At 35.8% G+C, this 19,903-nt stretch overlaps 1 protein-coding gene across 3 annotated transcripts in view; it reads right to left on the bottom strand.

The window, feature by feature from the left end:
• Positions 1-11,632, bottom strand: part of kbtbd2 (kelch repeat and BTB (POZ) domain containing 2) — a 43,901-nt gene extending 32,269 nt beyond the window's left edge. The window contains exon 1 of one of the 3 annotated variants that reach the window (XM_039753164.1): positions 11,439-11,632. The gene's annotated coding sequence lies outside the window, so the exon portion shown is untranslated. Of the gene's footprint in view, positions 1-10,643; positions 10,761-11,141; positions 11,386-11,438 lie in introns of those variants that run through there. The other 2 variants (XM_039753165.1, XM_039753166.1) reach the window with 2 other exon arrangements.
• Between the last annotated feature and the right edge of the window lie 8,271 nt (positions 11,633-19,903).

The raw sequence follows: 19,903 nt of genomic DNA, 5'->3' as shown, positions 1-19,903 counted from the left end.
ATTTCAGTTTTTCTTTTTTAATAAATCTGCAACAATTTCAAAAATTCTTTTTTTTGTCTGTCAATATGGGGTGCTGTGTGTACATTAATGTGGAAAAAAATTAATTTAAAATGATTTTAACAAATGGTTGCAATATAACAAAGAGTGAAAAATTGAAGGGGGTCTGAATACTTTCTGTACCCATGTGACGATGTGGGTTCTGGCTCCACACTCCCTTTGCTGTTGGAAGCACATGAACCCAACACCGTCGATAATGTTGCCGAGTGAGCTAGTCAATGGAGGCAAATTACTGAGCAAGGGGAAGGTAGAAAGTGCAAAAGTGCTTTTATTTAAAACAGTCAACAAAAACAAAGTTCATAAATAGTGCAGTTCTTCAAATTCATTAAATAAATAATCCATAAAACGAACGTGGGGTAAAACCAATAAATAGAAACACAACAATCCTTTAAAAACGAAGGTTAAAATCTTCTCCTGGAAGCAGTCTTTAAAACAACAAACAAATCCGGTGCTCTTCTGTTAGCGTCTCACCTGCTTATCCCGTATGGGCCAAGCAGCAGGCAAGACGCTCTCTACAGCTGCCCTCCTCAAACACACGCAAGACTGGAGACCTCCCGATCCCTGGCTTCGGTTTGGCTCTCATCCCAGCCTCGAGACTTGGACTCCTTGGTCTCCAGGACGCTCACACCAAGGACTGCCACTCCAAGCCTCCCGACTTCCGCTGCCTTTCTGCGGCCTTCTGCGGCTCGTCGCTTTCACCTTGGTCACTCCCGCTACCTGCTCGCTCAGCGGGAGCGACTTCAACACAAACACGTGGGTGTCGGCCTAACACCCAGCTTCCATGCAGCTGTCCACGGCGCTCATTCGCTCGCACGTCTGCTCGCTCTTCGCGGCTCTCTCCCTCTCACCGACCTGCTTCCTCTCCTTTCCTTTCCTTTTTCTCTCCGATCGTTTTTTTTCTTCCCGAACGTTTCTTTCTCTCCAATCGATTCTCTCTCTTTCTCCCCAACCGACTTGCGCTTCTTTTAAAAACGTGAGGGGCCATCACAGCTGCAGCATTAGCCACGGGAGCAATCACGAATGTGGGCAGTTCCTCACCTGTGCACACGGTGAGAAACGCCCACATCGGCGACTGCCCAGCTGCTCGCTACAACAACGCCTCTCGGCCGCCTCGGGTGCGATGTTTATTTAAAATCAATGGCCTTTTCTCCACGAGCTGTGGACCCATAACACCACAACCCACTGTATACTTTTAATCCTTGATATTGTACACACAGCATCTCTAATTTGCTTCAGCAGTGTTGAGGGACCACCACAAAAACAAGATTATAAAAGGTTGAGTATGAATCTGGATACGTATTAGTGTTTCAATATCTTGCCAAACCTAGAATACCTAGATTTATGTTTGACCATTCCTCCATACAGAAGTACAGTATTTAGGTTCACACTCTCATAGACATTTTGAAATTAATTTTGTCAGGACTGGGTCACTCAAGTATTTCACTTTTTTCTCTTTACCTGTTCAACATAACACCACCCTAAATACATATCAGAAAAGAGTGTAATGTCTAAACATTTCTTCCATTTCAACTTTTGCTTTTTAGCAGATATAAACCTATCAAACTCAGCATTTCTTAAGGTTGCGTGTTCTGAAACCTAAATAAAGAAAAACTATTTTGAGATTTCCTGATTATTATATGAAGAAAAACTATTCATCCAACCAGAAAGCTAACACTGAAAAAATTATAAAAGCACCAATGGCTAAAAACTGGGAATATAAACCTGCAATTATAATTAAAAACCCAAATAAATTTAGATTCTGTAATGCAGAATGTGTATTTCAAAGTCAATACAAGAATCTTCTTTTCTTCTCAAAACTTAATCCAATGCTTGGTGTGCTTGATGCTTTTCCATTTATTTCCAGTCCACTATCCAAAAACACATGCATTCTAAAACAACTATAGTTACAGAGAGTTATCTGGGGACAATTATTGGTACTTAACCTACAGAATACTATGTACTTGCTAGGAGGCAATGTTTCCATATGAACAGCTATTTAGCCAACAGATTTAACTCAAATGTTTACCAATTTGAAGGCTCTAGTTTAGTAACTTAACATCCCGATTTCAAAAATAATAATACATTTTATTTGTAGGCACCTTTCTAAAGACTCAAAGACACAGAACAATCCATAAAACACACATAAACAAAACTAAAAATACAAACTTTAAAATCAGACAGAGCAATTGTAGTCAAAGAGAAAAAGCAGTCTTAAACAAATAAGTTTTAAGTTTAGATTTGAAAAATGAGAATGAATCGATGTTTCAACTGAATGCTCTGCTACCCATGGGGGAACTCCTCACCTCACTATATAGCCCACTTAATTTTTAATATCTTACATAAATTATTCAAGAGATTGAGAATCCTGCAAAAATCCAACCAGGTGCAAAATAAAGAGGAATTTTCCTAAAAGAGTGTAACCTAAGCACAACTGAGTTTTCAGTAAAGTACCTCTCATTGCTTATTTACTTCTACATTTTCTGACTTTAAAAAAAAAAACAAAAAAAAAAAACTGTTGGAGCTATCAAAGGTCTGATTACAGCATTTTTGCCATGTTTTAAATGATCAGGGAAATCATGTCTATGTTCAATATTAATGTATATGCAAAATACAGTATTGCAAGAAAAGTACTCTTTCAGTTCAATAGCTTACCTACAAGAACATAACTAAGATTTCACTTAGTCTTCAACAAGAAAATCATCATGTGACAAACAAACCAAACCAGATATTACTTTGTCATTTACTCTGATCAAAAAGGCAAACATGCCACTAAGCTGTGTCAGGCCAGGTCACCCCTGCTGCATATGTCCCGGGGGAGTATCCATGGGCAGCTCAATACCTCCCCCCGGGATGCTTGGTGGCAGGCTCACTAGCCGGCGGTGATGCCTGAACCTCCCACAAGGCATCATGGGAGATGGAGTCTCCAGAGCCCTGTTGGGATCTGGGGTAGCCGCCAGAGGGTGCTGCATGGGTCCTTGAGCCAGCCTGGACAACTCTACAGCCCAGCCCGGAAGTGCAATCAGAAACAGGTGATCAAGCACCTGGAGCACTTCCGGGTGGGCTATAAAAAGGGCCAGCAACCACCACTCATTGGCCAGAATCGGGAGGAAGAGGATGAGGTTGCCAGGTGGGAGTGGTGGTTTGAGAAGAGAGTGCTTTTGTGTGTGTAACAGTTTACTGGGACTGTGTTATGCCCGAGGAGTTCACAGGGAAGACGCGCCCCACAGGTGAAGAAAAATAAATTCTAGTTGTGTTTTTACACATGCCTCAGTGTGAGTCTGTGCCAGGTTGGGCACTATACAGCGTCTAGCTCACAATGCATGATGAATGTGAACATTTCCTATGTTTTATAGATATAAGTAAAGCATCAATTTGACTAAAAGTCTTTATTACCAAAATGCACACAACACACTCTTTTCTGCTTGGCTGTACAACTGAGCCATACAAAGGACCAGGGGCCTCATGTATAACACCGTGCATAGAACTCACAATAGAACATTGCATAAACACAAAAGCGGGAATGTGCGTACGCACACAAAAATCCAGATGCAGGAATCTGTACATACACAAACTTCCACATTCTTCTGCTACATAAATCCCGATCAGCGTAAAAAGTAACACACGTGCACGCACCTGCTGCCACAACCCCAACTCCTCCCAGAATTACACCTCTTTGAATATGTAAATCAATATAAATAGCCGTTAAGCTCAGCGTTCTGTGAAAAGACAATGGCAAAACCACAAGAAAAAATAGAACAATTTCAGAGAATACCAAGTGGAAGCAAGGAAAAACATACTATTTGTTGGTTTAAACAGTGGTATAAACAAGAAAATGAAGCTGATCGAGTGACATAGCGTGTCGGAGAAACTCGAAAGCTCAAGTTCACAAAGTCGCACAGTGACTGTCATATGAAAGCTTATTAGGGTACAGAGGAAAAAAAAAAAAAAGACACACAGTTTGAAAAAGCACGAAATGCCAACTTTAATCTCGAAATTTCCACTTTAATCACGTAGTTCATTTTGTCACTAAAAGTATAACATCATAAACTTCATCTTAAAATCGTTTACTAGTTTCTCAAACCCCATCATAACTAAAGTAGTACGTTAAATGCTTTGTTTTTTTATTTGATCTTCTAGGTGCTCTGTGTGTGTGAATCACTATGTGCTTCTTAAACCGGCTTTCTCTACCTCCGACAGGACACAGAATCCATTACATTCATGATATTACAGCTCTCTGAATAACTAAAATACTGAGATGTATACGTGATATTTTCATGATGACAGGAGTTAAAGCATGTTACTAAACATGGGAACACTGTAGCACAGTGATTCTGTGCGACCTTCGATAAAATAATTTATTGCAGCAGTACTGTCTCTTTCAAACGTACTAACCTCAATTTTTGTCCTTCCTTTTCTTCCTCCAAATACCCAATCGCCACACAATCAGCTCTGTAATAGGCGTTAAGCCACCTATAAGCTTAGAACGCAGATTCTTCAAAAACATTAAGGAACATTGAAATATCTTTGTAGTATGTTTAATTATTCTATCCTTCACGCCAGTCCCAGTCAAGCATACAGTGCAAGGCATGCAGGAACAATCCGTGAATGGAGTGCCAGATCCTTGCTAGCGTAGCGACACCGAGTCCTTTAATTAACAATATAGATTATTTTAATAAAGTTAAAGTTTTACCTGTTTAATATAAACATATTTTGCTGCATTTCATTTTAAAAATGATATTGTCATCATATGTAAATACGCGCTTTATAAAGTGGCTCAGGTTGTGTAATATAACTGTATCGCAAATTTACAGTGAGGTGATTGTACTTATAAGTACAAACAGTTCTACAAGGAGCAGTTGATGGAGTATGTTTAGAGCTCTTGGGATGAAACTCTTTCTGAACCACGAGGTCTGTACAGTAAAGGTTTTGAAGCGTTTGAGAAGCAGTTCAAATAGGAAGCATGGCTGAGGCAGCATGTGTTTGATGCTGTATACAGATAATTTTCTTTCCGATCAGCTGTTCCAAGTTCCGCTATGGCAAACCCTAATGCGAGCAGCTGAAAGAAGAAGGTGTAGTGAGAGTAACAATGCTGAAGCAGCTATGATATTTAGAATAGTTTGACCATTCTGTGGACCATTATATTGTTACAGGTTAATTACAATCAGATGCATTAAACTAATAAAAAAACATGCGGTTCATTTCAGTGCATTTATAAAATGTAGATCTGAAAACGAAAGATAAACCACATAGGAACAGCAGCACTGCTTTGACGCTGGGTGCCGCCAGTCTGCAAAACCGAACAGACAACGTTTTTTCTGTGTTGTCGCGTCCGAGTTGGTGGGTGTGGCTCTGCGAGTTGTTGTCGTACCCAATGGTCTTGGAGTTGGCAGGCGTGGCTCCTTCCTGTGTGCGCCATAGGTGTCTCACTTGTCGTCGGCTTAGTGAATCCACGCCCCTTCCGGAGTGCTTTCCATGGGTGTCTTGCCTTAGTGAATTTTATATATATACACACACACAGTAATCCCTGTTCGATCGCGGGGGTTGCGTTCCAGAACCCCCCGCGATAGATGAAAATCCGCGAAGTACAAACCATATGTTTGTGTAGCTATTTTTATATATTTTAAGCTCTTATAAACTCTCCCACACTGTTAACATTATTAGAGCCCTCTAGACATGAAATAACACACTTTAGTCAAACACTTAAACTGTGCTCCATGACATGACAGAGATGACAGTTCTTTCTCACAATTAAAAGAATGCAAATAGATCTTCTTCTCTTCAGGAGCAGAGAATTTCAGAGAGAGAGAGATCGCCAAGAAAGAAAAGCAAACAATCAAAAAATCAATACGTGTGCTTTTAAGTTTGCCGCGGCATTTTTTAGAGGAGCGTCAGTATCTTCTGAAAAAAAAAAAGCCCCTCTGCTCACATCTGCTCCGTCAGGCGCAGAGAACGTCAGAGAGAGAGTGAGATTAAAGCAAACCATCAAAAAATCAATGTGTGTTTTTAGAAGCACCGCGATAAAGCGGCCGGCATTTCTTAGAGGTGCGTTCGTATCCACTAGGCAAACAGCTTCTGTGCAAACAGCCCCTCTGCTCACAGCCCCTCCGTCAGGCGCAGAGAACGTCAGAGAGAGAGAGCGAGATTAAAGCAAACAATCAAAAAATCAATACGTGTACTTTTGTGCTTTTAAATATGCCGAAGCACCGCAATAAAGCGGCATTTTTTAGAGGAGCGTCAGTATCTTTTAAGCAAACATAAAATGTATAAAATCAACTGGGCAAATAAACTGAGGAAGCAAGTACCATAAATTAAAAGACCCATTGTCCGCAGAAATCCACGAACCAGCAAAAAAACCGTGAAATATATTTAGATATTCTTACATTTAAAATCCGCGATAGAGTGAAGCCGCGAAAGTCGAAGCGCGATATAGTGAGGGATTACTATATATTTCTAGAATAACAATGCCACAGCTATTTTAACTGCTTTAGGTTACTTTTACTTTAATAAGTAATTGGACTACATAACAAGCATTACTTTCACAGTGTTACACTACCGCTCTCAAGATTGTGTTAAGTTTAGCACTGAAGATTCAGGTCCTCAACATATATTTTCTTATTTCTGAAATATTAAGATGGATTATTACAGCCAGAAGGTATAATGCAAACATTTGCTTCAGGAAACTTATTTTGTGGATGCTTATACCTTTGGTTACTGAACATGTGTTAGAAGCAAATGCAGCACATGCACAGGCTGACAGAATGCACCAGATATGCACAGACTACAAAATCCTTAACAGTAACTCGGTTTTATATGGCTACATAATTGTGTTATTCGCCGAGAAATCTACCTCTGTAAACCAGGATTTTTTGAAAAAGCCAATAACTCTATTTCTCTAACCAAAATAAGGGTGTTTTACATGGCATTTTAGAAATCAGGATTCTGCAAATAAGTGGTTTATTGAAGCGCATGTAAATGTACCAATCAATTTTAGTGCCTCCATGGCCTGTGGCTACAAAACATTAACAAATCACCCCTATTACATCACTGCATTTGACATGTGCTAATTATTTTTATGGTTATTAGCTAGGTTTGTTTTTCACCAAACTTGGTACAGCATAATGATCAACAGAAGAAACTGTTCCAGAACTACCAAGATTTTTCAGATGCCAATTTGTAACCCAATAATCATTCTAATATGATCTCTGCCTCCTTAACTGACACAGAATTATTAAGGATATAGTCACTTTTTTCACATGCAGCTTCTGCTTGTTGGTTTTAACCCACTTAAAAAGGACACAATCTACTAGTTTAATGAATCTGCAGTATCGACACTATTACAAAGCACTTTGGAATACAGTACTTTGTTTAAAATGCAGTTGGGAGGTCCCCTAAATAAAAGATATTTTACTTGTCACTGTTTTATTTAGAAAGAATGGCATGATCATCACAGATTACCAAACCTTAGTATTTGCTAGTCTAAAATTTATTTTAACAGTATGCCAGGTATCATAGTAATAGTGCCACATGACTCAGTAAAATTGAGGTTTAGGATTCTTTCATTTACAATATGCTTTTTTTGGTTGCTTTTTGCAGCAATACTGTTCAAATCAAGTTTATCTATAAGTTACTCCATCAGACACAGCATGTGGCTGTAGTTTGTTTTTCCATTTGCACACTCAGTAAACATTAGCTGGTAAAAAAAAAACTTAATAAAAGTGGTATGGTCTTTCCTATCCATTACTTTAGAATTTAAGAGGTCTTTTTTGGCATCTGACGGCAATTAACCTTTTGCTAGTACTTATTACTAGTACTACTACTACTGGTGTTACTTCTACAGAATTAGCCCTAGAAGTGACTAGCCTGATTTCCATCAATACTCTCATAATGTGCCATGCACTGTTAACCTTGTCACTAAAACGAACAGAAGGGCTCCCAGTAATCCATAGGTAATAAAGGCACTGCTGCATCCAATAGTGAAGATATTTAGTTTAATTATATCACTCTGAATTTTTGAAGGGGGCACAATGTCTATGGCATTTATAATAATAATTCATTACATTTACAGTATATAGCACTTTTCTCAGTACTCAAAGCGCTATCCACACAGGGAGGAACCGGGAAGTGAACCCATTTATGGCATAGTTGCCTATAGCATTTGTTTGTTTAGTATCTCACTGTACTGTTAATCAGGTATTCTATGATTTGAGTGCAAAGATGATCCTACCCTGCACTAATCTGTAGGGATGGGCAATTTTTTAATTAAATCATTTAATCTGAATACTGTAAAACTATATTCACAGTGAAAATTGTGTTTTGATTTAAAAAAAAAACAAACAAAAAAAAAAAACACACACACAGCAAATTGTATAGTTAAACAGTTCAGCAAAAACCTTAGTTTAACCAGCTGGTCACATGTGTACAGTCAAAATATACTGTAACGATCTGTCAAAAGGTAGGGTGTCTCAAGAGCGGAGTCCTTACAATAGCACTGCAGATGGGGGTTGGGCACAGAGGAGCAAAATCAGCTCACCCTCGATGCATAGCAGTAACAGGGATGCCAAGGGGCAGGTACAAGGGATGAAAAAACGGCGGTGTGACTTTCAATTTGTACGGCGATAGAGTCAGAAGTTAGGCTGTGTGTGGAATGGTTGCCATGCCGGAGATGAATGGAGGCTGCAGGATTACGAAAGGTAATGATCCTGCAAACTGGCATAATTTTATAACAGGAGGCCGAAAGCACAAGTCAAAAAAAAGTCCTCTCTGTGTGTGTGTGTGTGTGTGTGTGTATATATATATATATATATATATATATATATATATATATATATATATATAAATCGTTTTCTTTTCTTGTCCCCAGGAAAGAGCTAAAAAGATTAGTACCTCTTTGTTCAGTACAATTGTCAAACTAAAAATTCATTGTAATCACAGGCGAAAATTGACAATCTTCCTTATCTGTAACTTGTTTTGCTTCAGACACAATAAATTTCATTAAATTAACAAAATTTGAGAAGAAAAATATGTAATAAAGCAACATTGTTAAAAAAAAAAAAAAAAAGGTAGAGCAATAAAACACATTTGTTAAGATTGAACAGAAACAAAACACTTTAAATGTTATAGTTATCCTGGCACCAAGTTTAAGATCCATAACATTAACAGTAAACATGTGTCCTTTAGCTTTATTCAGCACACCAATCTAGTAATACTTTCTTGCTACATTAAGGTATTCTGTTTTATTAAATTGCACTGTATTCTACAACTGGGTTTAAGGTAAAGCATATATTGCAGTCGAGAATTCTAGTTAAATGACACTTTCAAATTAAACTTAAATTAATCACTCAAGCAAATTAAATTGTATTCTGGCTGTGCTTAAAATGTATAATTTTAAACAGCATTCAGCTTGTTTCCTGATGTTCAGTTTTCCACAAAATACTGTCACTTAATCATTGCTCATTCAGAAACAGTTTATTAAACTGTAATGCATGTTATATTCATTTTAAAAATATTTCCATTAAACACATCTGCAAGTTAATGGTACAAACTACAAACAAATTACCAACCTCTGTATCAAAATGAGCCTAAAACCATGCAAGGTGAAATAACGGACCTTTCATTTTCGGAAACGGTTCATGTTAGGTTAAAAATAGAATCAAACAAACTAAAATTAGGCTAGATACCCATACATATTTGCCCCACTTTTAAAACACTCAATGACCCTTACACCAATCAGCACCAAGTATGAACTGAAAACCAATACTGAACAAATACAACGGGAGGTAAAATCCAGGGCTGTGCAAAATAAATTACACCAAATACTTTTAACAGAAATATGCATTTCAGACTATAAGCAACTACAGTATTTACATACATACACCCCTAATCATTTAGCAAAGTTGCAAGGATGACGTAGCACGGAGAGTGGCCTCCTGAAATGGGTACCCGTGCACTCGCATTCATGACCAACCTTTTGTTTTGTGCATTACCTACATTTGGAACAGAAGTCTAAAATATGACGCCGGAAGAAAACGGTGGATTAAGAGAATTAATCCATGAAAACAAGGACGTGCGTGGCGATTGGAGGAGCGCGCCACCCAATCGCAGCACTGACAGCCGCGGCTCTTGCCTGTAACCAAGGCGGAGGCCGGCTTGCGCTTTTTTTCCAGCGCTGTCTACCCGGTTAGCAGTTGAGAAAGGCGACCGGGTATAAATATTGCAGGATGGTGCACGCTTATACAACATTCGCTCCCGCATGCCACTAAACAGTCACCTGAAGACTCGAAAACAACGGTGGCAAACGATAAAAAGTTCAGTTACCTTACAGACCGTAAGAGCTAAAGGTACAGGGTTATGTCGGGCCTCTGTGCTATTCTGCACGGATTCGCACTACAAGTAAGCAATAATGCGTTTCATCCATACTACATTGTGGGCGACGAGGATCACACGATAAAATACATAACTAAACATGCTGCCGATCGCATAAGTGCGTAACTTTATGACCAGAATAAGTAATCACACTTCCCGCCGATCTTCTCTCATAACAATACTGGGCCGTTTTCCGACATCCATTTTCACTGGCGAGTACTTACAGTATTTCCGCTTTGCCATTTCCCAAACATATCCATTTTTCCGACAATGCAGTGGGATATTAAGTGTCTCATTCTACTGAATGGTATTATCGAGATCGAACCCTATTCCTCAGTACTAATAAGCAATAAAGTAGTTGTATTCCTCGTTAATGTTAAGCTCCCAATATTGTTCTAAATCTTTGCAGCAGCAAAGTATGCTGTAAAGACACACTCCCGCCCCCTCACATATTGCAAGCCGCAGCCGGATACCATTATCACACCGCCCGGCACTGCGAATGGGTGCGGATGTGGACGAACTCGTGCCTCTGAAGACCATAAGACAAGCAGCGAAGTCTGGCACCCCACATTCCCATCAACACATTACAGCCACAGAGTTAAGTCTGAAAACATCTTTATAATTAAGTCACCAACTTCTTACAGCCAATCTCCAAAATAAACAAGTCAATGCATCTAATAACACTAATAAGGCCCACTGGCAGCACAGACCCGCCGTCTCACCTCGCGAGTGCCATACACGCCGAGACCTGATCAGCATTCAAACAGCCCCCTGCCTTTCTTAAGCAAAACCTTTTTTTCCTTTTGCTTTCGCCGGGTTCCGTTCTTGAAATCACAATCAGAAGCAACTGTAACCTCCTTCCTTCCGGGTCCGTCCTCTTTTTAGACATACAGGATTTTGTACTTCCCAAACGCCTTCTGACAGGCAGCCCATCGTTCCCACTGGTCTCCTTTTAACTATTTTTGTCTTTTCCCCCTTTAACTCTTTTTTTTCGAACCCGCGCTCCTGCTTTCACCTACTTTAAATCCACACTGCAAACGTCTGGTTCACGGCTTTCCGTCTACAAATTTTGACTACTCGTCTTCTTCTCGCCACCCCTCTACTTTAATGTCGCATTTCCTTTGGCAGTTCAAACTCCGGCTCCGGAAGACGAATTCACACATAAATAAATCGGAAAGGATGAAGACCGCGCCTGCGCCCTGCACTGCGGCTCTGGGGCCACCTGAGGATATTGCGCCTGCGCACTTCGCCGTCGTCTCCGCCAGTTTATCCCCACCCCTCCTTCTTATTGCAGTAGAAATAACGGAGAGCGTGGTTTGTTTGTGATGAGAATCTCGAAACGCTTTATCGTCGTGTTCATAAGAAAATATTAACATATTACCAAATGCTATATAAAACGTTATGCTTGTATAAATACAGACCGCAATCGCATCACCAGATGGAATATACACAGCTCGTTGCGTTTGTATTTGTATTTCGGAGACGCTAAAATGTGTCCACACATCCATATATAATTTTGTATTATATATATAAAGATATGCGGATACATTTGTAGCGGCTACGAAATATAAATGCCCTATATGCTTGGTTTACTGCTTGCTATTTACTTACTACATGAAAGAAATTTAACTCTACTGCAACGTTACCGGAAGGTTAAGTATTGATTATCAGAACGTTACTCGGGAATGTTACCGTAACCTTGAAATTGAAAGTTCTCGTGAGCGTTAGCAAGTAATCTTTGCGAAGTTTTAGAACATGGTGTAGTAGTTTTAGGGGATGCTAGCTGCATCATTGTTTGGGTTATGGCTTGTGCTTTGAAGTCAGTGCTGTAGGGCGAACTCACAAAAATGCTTTAGTTTTTAAATGCAACTTTAAATGTATTTAATTTCAACCTCATCCAGAACTACTGAGGCGTTTTAAGGCTACAGAGATGAACGAAAAGGGGAACACAGTGAAGAAAAAATGTCGATTTCTGCTTAAAGTTGAAATTTCCACTTTCCCGTAGTATATTTCGTAATTAAAGTAGAACGTTGTAAACTTCATTTTAAAATCGATTTTTAATCTTACTAGAGATTCTCAAACCTCATCGTAACTAATGTAGCGCATTAAATATTTCCGTGTTTTAAGTGCCCCCCCAACCCAGTCGTTAATCGATACGAGCTTTTTAAAAGACCGCAGTTAGTTTTCGCCCCACAGAATACATGAAATTCATGATGTTACAGCCCCTTGAATCCTAAAATGTATACTTGCTATCATTTACATGATGATCTGAATTAAAGCATATATATTACTTTTTACTCATAAATTGTTAATTTCGTTTAAATAATTTATACTGTAAATAAGTAAAGTTGGGGGGTACAGTGGCACAGCGCTAGCGCTACTGGCTCGCAGTAAGGAGGTCGGTCACGTTTTCCTGGTGGGTTTCCTCGACGTGTGGGCGCTAGAGGTATTAAATGTTTATCAGTAACATCACACCTAAACCAAGGCGCGTTTGGGTACATACCCAATTAGAAGATACCGAGTAATTTACTGTTGGTTTTGTTCTCGTTTTCTTGTATTTTGTAGTTATTTCAGATTTTTTTATCGCAGTATTTTTCTTTGCAGGACGAATTCTACGAACCTTATTACACTTCTTACTCAGTTTTTCATAAAAAAAATAGTTGTACAAAGTCAGACAGTTAAAGGAAATGATTAAGTGTGATGTATTAAGATTGTATGTTTGTGTTTTTTGGAATTTTGGGGTTGCCGTAGTTGGAAGCTAAAAAGTAACAAACAGGTGTTTTGGGGGCGTGGTTCAATAAAGAAGTAAGTAGAGAACTTAAGTTTCATACAGCAGCGTGTGTGACTATCTTTGTGATACTGAATTGATACATCACATTAAGTAAGTCCACAGAGACATAAACCTTCAACTAGAATTGACATTAGAATGATGAAATACGTTGTAAACCTACCGGTGATCATCATATTATTACAAACTCGTTGATGCATTTCCAAGCTAGCAGAGTTGACGTATACTGATGTTAAATGTACTGAGAAATTTTAATTTAGGAACCTTGAGAAAAAAAAAAAAATCAAGCTTAGCCTGCATCTCAGTAGCTCTTTGAAAAGCGTCACATAGATAGATGTAGCTCCAGTTGTGCGTTATAGGACAAAGGGGCAGAGATCAGAACACAACTGCAGATAAAAAATAAATGGTACAAATCACCCTGCATCAGAATCCTGTTTCTGAAGACAGAATACCTTTTTAAGCAGTCTTTCCTTTAAAAAGTGGAAAACACATATACAAAAAGAGGAAAAAACAGGTAGTAATATTAAAAAAATACTAAATTATACCGTTTAGTAATAATAATATTATATAAAAACTATACCGTCCAAGATTAACATTAATATGACATGAATATGAGTGCACAAATTGCTTTTTTGCTTTTCATGATTCTGACAGGTTTTAAATATTATCAAAAGCAATTCATTCACATACACACACGTATATATATATATATATATATATATATATATATATATATATATATATATATATATATATATATATATAACATTAAAGGAGGGTTTTCAACCATTTAATTTTAAGAAAAAGTTACATTACCCATATTAATAAACATGTGATTATAAAAAACATTTTGTAACAATATATAGTCTTGAAAATAAAGTAAATCATGAGTGCCAACTATTATTTTATATTTTTAAGATTATGAATTAAAAAAATAATAAAGTAAAAACTACTTTTGTCTCTACTGATTGTGGAACATTTAGGACTACAAGGAGTTATGGTAATTTTAACTACTGTTTTGTAGGAAACAGTACTGTTGAATTATATAATTCAATTAAAACTGACCAGAAATAAATAACAAAGTAATACTTAAGCTGCATCAACAGCTATATATAAAGATGATGAAAAGGGTAATTACTGTATAGGGTTACATTTACAGTTGAGTAATTATTTTATACTTTTGTACATCCGCACAGATAAGAGATATAGAATAAATATAATGATTTTAATTAAGAACTTTATTAGGTGACCTTTTTTATGACCATTAGCAGATACGAATAAAAGAATAAACATTTAACATTCATAACGCAAGAATAATTAACTGTATTACAAATGGTAAAAAAAAAAATAGTACAGGGATAACAACATTATATAGGAATAGTATAAAAAGTTAGCATACATAGTTTTTGCTTGCCTTTTTGATTCTTCACATATTTATATAGATTCTTCATATTTTTTTTATATAGTTTTATTTTTGACACATTTAAAATATTGTGCTAATCCTATAATTTTTTTGACTAATGTGAATAGCATGGTGTGTAAAAAGAGGAGGAGGAATTAGGGAAACATGAAATCCTTGATGAACTCCTGATCTGATCTATGAAACATGCCTTCATAAAATTTGTTGCAATAAAACAAACATATTGTGGGAATTATGTCTTCTATTAATAAAACCCTAGCTCTGTGTGACTAATTAATTATTTTAAATAACTGCTCCTTTAACCTATAATCTAGTATTATGTAACATTATTTATTTGAAATTTTCTAACATTAAATTATTCTTATATGATTTGTAGTTATGTGTTTTTACACTTTGTTTCAGTGTTGAGAGGAATTCTGTATAATGCTTAGAATCTCTAAAATCATCAACTAAGTTTGTTCTGGTATTTCATAAAAATATTTATAAAATTTCAGTTCAATGTGTAAAAAATCTTTTCCATGCATATTGATTTGTTTTTCATTATATACACCTCACCTGATCTAATTTAAGGTTATTTTTGGATCCATTTATACCTTAGCATACCATTTGTTGTTTTTGCTTTCTCTGTAATACTGTACTGTATAAAATAGATACCTGTTCTGTTCTGAATGTTTTTGCATTGATAAAAATGTATTTATCTGTTTTCACCTGTAAAATTTCATTTTTTTAATTGTTAAATGATGCTTTTTTGTTCTTTTACCTTTTTACTCCTTCATGTTTCCAACACATATTTGGTTCATGTACATTTATCATGAAATATGTGTTGGAATATGATTAATGATTTCAATTATTTTATTTATTCGTAAATGCTGACATAACCAATCTAATAATTGTTTTCTTCTCTTATCGAATTCTTTTTGCCAATTGCTTTTTTTTTCGGTTTATCTCTGGTTACTTTTAAATTTCATAAGTTTCTATTATTTTACAGATGATTTTATATTGTTGCTTGATTTAGACAGTCTTTATTAATTTGTTTAGATTCTTCTGAAAATACTGCACAATATTGAATATTTTTGTATCAAATTTACAATTTATACTTTTTGATATTTTAATTAAAGCACTCACTGTTATTAATTGAAATAAATACATTAAGAACTGTGAAAAACAGAATAAAGTATTAAAATGTCCTATAAAATGACTTTTGCATATTGAGGTTTGCTCAAGCACTGATTGAGTGTCTGTTTTACTCTTTAGTATGTATTATCTAACAGTATAATTAACAGAGTTTTCAGGCTAAAACGTTTACCGTATTATCAGAATCACTGGCAGTGATATAACTTTGCTAACAGCTTTCACAAGTTTAAAATAATTATTCTTCCTCTTCCAATGGCCACGGCTGAATCCTGGCTTCTCTATTTATTTGGTGAAATGTTTGCTCTTTTTAGGAACTGAATAATAAATTATGTCTGCCTCATGTCTCCTCTGGTATTAATTCTTCCCAGCCAATGGATGATACTGATTGAACAGTCTGCTAGATTTCTGTTTTTAAATTGGTTATAAACTAATTTACACACGTCCCCATCCTTCTGCTTAATTAGCGTATTTTGTTGATTTGATTTTTTATAAAACCTTAAACTATCTACAATTATATCTTTCTGTTTGTTAGTAATAAGGTTATTTTTTGTTTATATGTTAATTTATTCTTGCTGTCTTGTTTAATTAATTTAATGCTGAAGCCCTGCTCTGCTAGGCTGTGAAATGCAAAATTAATGGAATTTATTTTCCAGTCAAAATATTGTGTTGTTTTTCGTAATCACTTCCATGGTATTCTTCCACAAAACCCTTTTTCAGGTTATCTACTCTTTCAAGATTTGGGTGATTTACATTTACAATTTGCTCCTTTTTGAAACAATGAAAGGTCTGTATGCGCCTTTTTGCTACTGGTCTATAAGGGGTCATGCCTTACACCATTTCTGACAGTGATACAACTGAATTATCATATAATCTTTCCTATAAATTGATGTTTAGCATCTTGGCTAAGCTTAGATGATCAGTTTCAAAAACATTCATAATCAACACGACTTCTTAGTTTCTGTCTTTATTTAATTGACATTGAACTTCAACATATGGGATACATTAGACTTTTCTTTCCTTAAAAGTGTTTTTTCTTCCATTTTGGCTGAGGTATTCATATTACATTCCTCAATGTCCCTACCTTTGTATTTGATCATTTTAGATATTGTTAAAATGACAGAGCTTAAGACATAGGCATAAATAAAATATGAACATCATTAAAATTAGAATATTACACTGTGTGTGTATATAGATTTTACAATATTGCATGAATAAATAACTGATACTTTATTTTTTCCTATAAGGTAACAACCATGCATTTTGCATTTAATGCTAATAAGGCTTGAAAACTAAGCAAGTTTTCAATTATTGCATAGCTTTATTTCATAGTGGGTCACATGTACACATAAGGTTAATTACAAAATGCAAGAGTGGGCTAGTTATTTTTTAAAATGTATAAAATGTGCCTCATTTTAGAACAAAATTTCATGTGGCAAATTAATATATACATTGACTGTGAAGAAATAAGTTTAACAATCTAATCCTTTAAATACTATAGTGTCATGATGATTGTGCATGTGGAGAGCATGTGTCTTGCAGTAAAGTTATAGTGCATGTACCAAAAAAAATCAACAAAATAACTATACAGTGACTTCATGAAAATATTATTAAATAAAAACTATGTCAAAATTAGAATAAAAATGCAAGATAACTGAAATGGAGTGTGCAAAGTTTAAAATGTTAGAATCATAACAGAGCCATTCAGTGCTTGGCTCTAACAGCCAGTGAGTTAGATCAACTGGTAAAACCACTTGTAAAAGAGTAATCTGACCAGGATAAAATGATTCTGCTTGTCCATTTGACCAAAAATTTCTTCTTATATCCACAATTATGGATGCTGAATGTAGCACATTGCCGTCTTTAATACCAGTACATCAATGATGTCACACACACTAGCCATTCTGTAAGCCACTGGATAACAACGAAAGCTATGGTCAACAATAAAACTACACAAAATGGTGGCAGTAATGAATAAAACTGGTAACCAAAGTAGTTGTAAAGTAAATATTATTAGATGATGATATAAATTTATTAAAGGTTCAAAATCAAACTTTAAGTAAAAAAACAACACACTGCTTTAATGACAGCACTCACACAGTTAAATTAGAATACCAAAGGGCAAGCATTAATTAAGAGTAACAAACTTACATGTCTACTAAACAGCGTGGACAGATAGTCTTAAAATCCATAAAAAAACTAATATTCTGGCACTACTCCAGATGAATAGATGAAATCAGAAATTATCCTCATGTATTGGTTAAACTGTTGGTAATTTGACACATGCTTCATTTAACCTGCCATGCAAAATCCCCATTTCAAAGCTGATTTAATGTACTTCTTTATTGATAAAATTAATAATATAAGATTGCACATTTCAAAGTCTTTTGGCAAAGTCTAAGTATTGCAGTGTCAAAACCCATCTCAACACCCCTCTCTCTTCCTACGCTTTATTCACAGGCCCTTTTACTAACTGAAACGACTTCACTAAACTGCTTCTTCTGCTTTGCAGCCATGGACTAATGCCGGGGATGGCAGCATTTTTATTTCTAAGAAGTATGTGAGTTGCTGTACAGTATCTGCACCACCGGTTTTTAACAGAGTTTCTCCTGCAGTCCCCCATATGGCAGTGATAAGTGCCGTGAAACCATTTACATAAAGGAGAGAAAATATGTAAACAGTTATATAATTTCAAAGCTAAATTAAACCTGTGATGTGACCCATAATTAGTGGGGGAAAGACAGGACCAGACATTCTGCTATCTGCTGTTGGGACTCATCACTGTGTCCAATTACAGTATATTCTGACCTTAGAATAGATTTAAGTAACAGTTTTGCTTTAAAGATCAATTTTAATATTAGAACATTTTAAATTCCAAGAAATTATCATTAAAATAATGATATTTAATTAATTATAGTGCAAAAACAATAAAAAACTATGACAGCTAAAAGTTGTGTTGTGATGGAGAAATATGGTTTTCATTTCTGAATTCAATGAACAAAGATATATAAGAATTAGATAAAATAGTCAAACTATTTTTTCGATTTATATCTATGATTTGAGGTCACAATTTTAAAAGTCTTAAAACAACATCACAGCTTAGAGACACAAGAGGATTTTACAAAATCATAACAGCTTAATGTAAAGAAAACCGAACTGCAGCATGACCTGTTTAAAAAAGCACTGCAGTAAAATTATTTTGATAAAGAAAAGGAGTTGTGGCTAACAGAAGAAAGGAGGGAAAGCAGGTGTTGCTAGTTTTGACACATACACTGCAGGATGTATTATTGTTAGTTTCCCAACTGATAGGGCGAATAGAGGATTGTCCAGTATTTACCTGAACAGCTACAAAAAGCATTTCACATTTTTGTTTAAGCTTGTAAATTTGAAGCATTTGATGACAGAAACACAAGACTGTTTTTAGGTGTTTTGTGTCCCTTCACAGGTTTTTTTGTCCTACAGAAAGAGCACTTTAGTAAAAGAAAGTATTTTCTGCTGTTAAGTTTTAATTTACCTTAGTTAAATCCAATATCTTGTTCACAGTACATGTGTTCATCTAGTGACTATTACATTACAGTATTTTTATATCTCTTCTTGGATTATTAAAATTGTGTTATGAAAAAAATGTCTACCAAACCTTATTGGTTGTTGCTTGGCACTTTGAAAGAAACTGTTATAAGGAAGTATCCTACATATACTTTGTGCAATAATTTTAAAGATTAAAAAATAGGCTGTGCCCAGTTATCTTTTTCTCTTTCTACCATGAAGACAGTAATCAGTTCCATCATTTTGGTCTCTATTAAAACTATTTTATATTCTTTTTATAATATGTGAAATGTGATTCATTTATGAATGGTCCAACTCCATGCAGTACAAATCTTTAACTTTATACCGCTAAAGCCAAACAAATCTAACATAATGTGCATGATACTGCTGTCAATGTTCAGTCAAATAATAACTTAAAATTATAATTAAAATGGAAACATTCAGTTGTGAAATATCACATCATTCTTTAAATTATGCTGTCCAGACTGCTTAAAAAGTCTTAATGTTTCATGATGAAAATTAACAAAAAATGATGGTAGCTAAGGATGCAGAGAGAACATTTATCAAAGTAAACAGTCATGTAAAAAGTGGCTTTGCTA

The sequence above is a fragment of the Polypterus senegalus genome, chromosome 5 (genome assembly GCF_016835505.1).
Source record: "Polypterus senegalus isolate Bchr_013 chromosome 5, ASM1683550v1, whole genome shotgun sequence".
In the NCBI taxonomy this organism is placed as follows: domain Eukaryota; kingdom Metazoa; phylum Chordata; class Cladistia; order Polypteriformes; family Polypteridae; genus Polypterus; species Polypterus senegalus.
The sequence above is the reverse complement of the archived record's forward strand: the minus strand, read 5'-3'. Positions and strand labels throughout refer to the sequence as shown.